Source organism: Centrocercus urophasianus, unplaced genomic scaffold (assembly GCF_019232065.1).
Source record: "Centrocercus urophasianus isolate 14NV4802_14NV808 unplaced genomic scaffold, USGS_Curo_1.0 seq_11, whole genome shotgun sequence".
Lineage (NCBI taxonomy): Eukaryota > Metazoa > Chordata > Aves > Galliformes > Phasianidae > Centrocercus > Centrocercus urophasianus.
In genome coordinates, this window is record NW_024884253.1 from 69228615 (window position 1) to 69233457 (window position 4843).

Sequence of the window (4843 nt, forward strand, 5' to 3'; positions counted from 1 at the left end):
TGTTTTCTGTTTTTTTTTTTGTTTTTTTTCCAGATAAGAATAAACCAGAAAGAATATGCTAAGAATCAGAGAAAACAGCCATTAGCAGGACATTTTTCAATATTTTTTTCAAACTATTATAGAGCCTGGCAATTAACAGAAGGAAATCTATTTAATTAAAATATTCTTAACCATGACATTTGTCAGTCATGACGTTTAAGTTTATGATATAATTAATTATATATAATTAATAGGAATTAATTTCAATAAGTACAGGTTTTAAAAAGCACAATTTTTGTTTTGGATAGCATTTTATTGGAGTATGTAATGAAACTACATGACAAGGGCTAAAGGATTAAAGAATTTCATATTGACTGTACAACTCTCAACATTAAATATCTTGTATTTTTACTCCCTTTCTGGATCTGCACGTGATCTAAATCTACACATGCACTCCATATCACTCCATACTACAAAGTTTAAAATTTTGATGTGCTTTTTTTTATTTTAGATGCCTAAATCTCATTTTAAAATAGAAAGTGCATTTGATTGTCCAAGTGATCCTCTACTCAAAAGAAAAAAAAAACATAGTTTTAAGACTACTGAAGTCTTTCCACTGAAGTACATTTTCATACCGATAAAGATCTCTCTGATAAGAAAATTTCATCACCTTAATGAAAAAGGTATAACGGTGTTGTCACAACAGTCAAGAGAATAGAAATTGATTTACTGTACTCTTATTCAGTTTAATAGAATCTCCTGAGCTCTGATAACACCAGCTAAGTTCTTGCCAAATTAAAGTGTCTTGGTTTAATAATAATTTAATAATAATATCCTAACATTCTGTGTAGGTTAATATTTTTATGAATGCATTTCAATGTGTGTGGTTAAAGACCATAGAATCTTAGAATCTTAGAATCTTAGAACCCTTAGAAAAGACTGCTAAGAGCATCTAGTCCCACAACCAACACTTCACCACCATGCCCACTAAGCCATATCCCTCAATGCCACATCTACATGTTTCTTGAAAACCTCCAGGGTTTTCATCATAACAGATGTTCTCACTGGAAAAAAAATTTGGACAACTGCCTGTTTCTCACAAGTCCTTGATTTACTAAATGCTGGTAGATAGACTATCCACTGTCACAGTGTGTGCAGTGTTCTCCAAGAGTATAAGCACAGATGATCTGAAGGGTTTGAGAACAGCAGCACAGATGATAACGGAGACATCAAAGATATATCATTATCAATAACAAACAAAAAAACAGTTTTACATATTATTAAAGAATTGTAATCTTAAGAGCTGGAATTACAAGTTTTAGAACAATAGGAAAACAAACAACATATAGGCCACATGAATTAACAATGAAAATATGAAGGACACAATCAGAAACAGGAGCAGCTCTACCATTAGTACAGTGTGCATCCTCAGCATAACTCTTTAATCCTGATAAAATATCTTTTTTCTTTCTTGTACTAAGTATGGATTATGGGCATTCTGATAATAAGACCAGCACCAGCACATTAAGTGTTCAACAGAACTGGATGTAAAATATGTTTACACTTTGAGATCCACACCTGCTTAGAAGAATTAGAGACTTAACTGATAAGACAAAGAAGAGAACCATAACCTCTACAAGAATGAGACCAAGGAAAAAAAACATGGAGAGAATTTCTGCAGCATTGTATCTCCCAGTGGAACCCAATCCATGCTACTACTTTAGCATCAAGTATCTCTCCTCTTTTGAAAATGAAAGTGCCTCTTTTCCTTTTATCATTCATCATATTCTGCTTTAGCAACTCAACAATTACTTTCTACTACATAACTGGGGTTAGAAAATTAAACGTTTAAAATGTAGAATATGCTTTTGTGTATTGTGTGCATATTGTGTGTGTATGTGCACTATGTGTATTATCTGCTCTAGACTTGTCACAGAGTGGCTGATACTGCAGCAGCAGCCAGGATAAACTCAGATGTAACATAGACATCCAATAGAACAATCAGTTGATATACGAGAATTCTCTGATTAACACTCCTCCAAATTCTCTGATTTCCTCAGAGTTATCATTTATATCATTACTCATTATAGCCCATAATCCTTCCTGAAAGAACTTAAGACCTGCTACTTAGATATATTCAACATGTATCTTAAAATACAGTGTACAAAAAAAGTTGATAATAGCCAGTGTTAGGCTTTAGTTTTTGAAGACCAAAAAGAATTTGATAATAATTTCTCCATCAGCATCTGAACCCATGAGTTTTCTGGAATTTGCACAATTTCAGGCTGCAGTAAGTAAATTCCAGAGATTTAGTCTTGTTTAAGAACTGGTAAGTATTCCTGTTAAAAATAGCTGAAAGCACTTATGCTTTCTATTTTATCTAGAGACCAATAGGTTGAGTGATTCTTTGTTTAGCCTCTGAATAGTTCAAGAATTCTTTTAAACTTTTGAAACTGTGGCCATACACGGCAGCCTACAAAATCAGAGACAGGTAGCTGTATATAGGATTGTATCTTCAGTGAATAAGAGAGGGACAAAAGCATGATATGGGTTTTCTGATACCATCTGATCAATTATATGAATTCTATATCCAGTTATATTCTAGGTAGGCTAATTCTTCTTATGGTTATACTCACAATAATCCAGTCTTGAAGAGGATACAAAAGCACTTCACTGTATACCTTCCTATGGTATACATATGACTATATGATAATTTCTTGTGGGCTCAAATTCATGTGTACAAAATAATTACTTATAGTGAGAGTGACCAAACACTATGCTCACTTTAGCAACTAAAATGTATACTAAAATTGGAAAGATGCACAGAAGATTACCATGGTCCCTGTGCAAGAATGACAAAAAAATTCATAAGTAACTCCATATTTTTTTATCTTATTTCTGAATTTGATGATGACTTTTATTCAGAAGAAGTGCTTAACAAATACAGTAATCAGTTCTAGAGTGGTCCTGACTCCAGCCAGGACAATTGGGTTTCTTGAAGTGCGTTTATTCAATGGCCTCTCACATGAGACCCACAGACGTACAAGGTTCTAGTGAACATCAGTGCACAAAGCGCTAACTTGATGGCAGTACTGATGTCATCAAGTTATTGAGAGGCAGGATTCATGTGTATTTCTGGAGCAACAAGAAGATCCCAAGAGTTCATTCCTTAGGAGGCTGAAGAGAACCTAGCTGGGAAGGATGGCAAAAGCATCCACTGTGATAGCGCAGAGGCTCCATGCATTCTTGACGTAGGTAATCCCAGGAAGGATTACTTCAAGGACCTAAAGAGTACTGGTGGGCTTTTGATATAGCTGTCTTGGAGGTGGAGACATTAAGCAGCTGTCTACCTTGCCTGGATTCTTCTGTTTTGGATTTGTTAAGAGAACTGCAGATATCAATCACTATTACAACAGTGACATTATCACACCAACCAAGACTTCCTGATTTCCATCCACAAACTTACTCATTATTGAGAGAGCCAAGAAATAATCAACAAGACTTGCTCACCCCTTAGCAGTTCTGTATGGACAGTGCAATGGAGAGTGGAGTTTCACTGTGGACTACTGTCACAGCACTGCTGAATGCTGTCATGCTGAACATGCTAGAATTTCAGTATGAACTGGGAGTCAAAGGCAGCCAAGTGTTATATCACAATTTCTTTTGGTGGTATAGTGCAGGCCACAATTCACTTTCATTGAGGGGCATCCAATACACCTGGAATTGACAACCCCAGTGGTGGGAACACAATCCTACCATTTGCAATAGGCTGATCCATATTGCACTGGAAAAAGGGAAGCTCCTGAACACCTGCAATATGTTGGTGCCATCATCATGTGGGGCAGAGGAGCAGCACAGCACAGCACAGGAGGTTTTTTAAAAAAGAAAGAAAATTATCCAAATCTTTCTGAAAGTCAGTGTTACCAGAAAGCACAGCAAGTTCAAGGAACCCTTAAAGGAGATTCAGTTTTGAGGAATAAAAATGCCAAGATGTATATCATTATTTACCTATGGATGTGATCAACAAAATAACTTCTGTCTCCACAAAGGGAAACATAAGCTTTCTTAGATGTTATAGATTTTAGTAGAATGCATATTCCAGATGGCAGTCTGATTGTATCAAGTGATATCGAAGAAGAACAATTTCACCTGGGGCCATGAGCAGCAAGTCTTTGAGCAAATTAGGAAATAGTTCATGCAGTAGACCTGGGGCCAGTCCAGATAGGATAAGATGTAAAAAAAATGCTCTACACTGCAGCTGGGGAAAATGGCCATACCTGTGCCTTCCCCAGTAGCACAGGGACAGGTTTACCAGAGATGTTATAGAATCCACAACTCTGATCATATTCAAAGCCCAACTGGACATAGCTCTGAGCAGCCTGTTTTAGTAGACCGGTCTTCATCAACAATATTCATCTAAATGAACTTTGGACATCTATACTGACCATACATGCTCTGTGACTGTGTGTGTCCATAGAGGGAAAGCATTTTATCTATCACAATTGTAAGTATCTGTCAAAATGCCAATGAAACCTGTCCTACAAGAAAACTGACTTTTTTTTTTTTTTTTCAAATTTAAAAGAATGTTATCCAATAAATACAGGGATATTAACTGATCTACAAAACACTGTAATGGATTTATCCTGATATTACTGCACAGCATTCTGATGAAGACCTTAGCCTGTAACCAGAAGAGAAAGCTACAGCTTTCGAATCAGTAATTATGAAAGAACCTTATTCATTGATTTCAGTCCAATGAGCAAGAGTAAAAGAATGCATCTAGAAAACTGGTGTTTGGTTGTCATTCTAAGAAATCAGAGACTGTGAGCTGACAACTTCAGAAACTGTGAAGTAAACCTTTGAG

General features: G+C 35.9%; 1 non-coding gene across 1 annotated transcript; it reads left to right on the plus strand.

The window, feature by feature from the left end:
* The first annotated feature begins 2761 nt into the window (after window positions 1–2761).
* On the plus strand, window positions 2762–2866 carry LOC122155309. The gene has a single exon (XR_006167234.1). It is a non-coding gene; the product is annotated as a U6 spliceosomal RNA (small nuclear RNA).
* Window positions 2867–4843: the final 1977 nt, after the last annotated feature.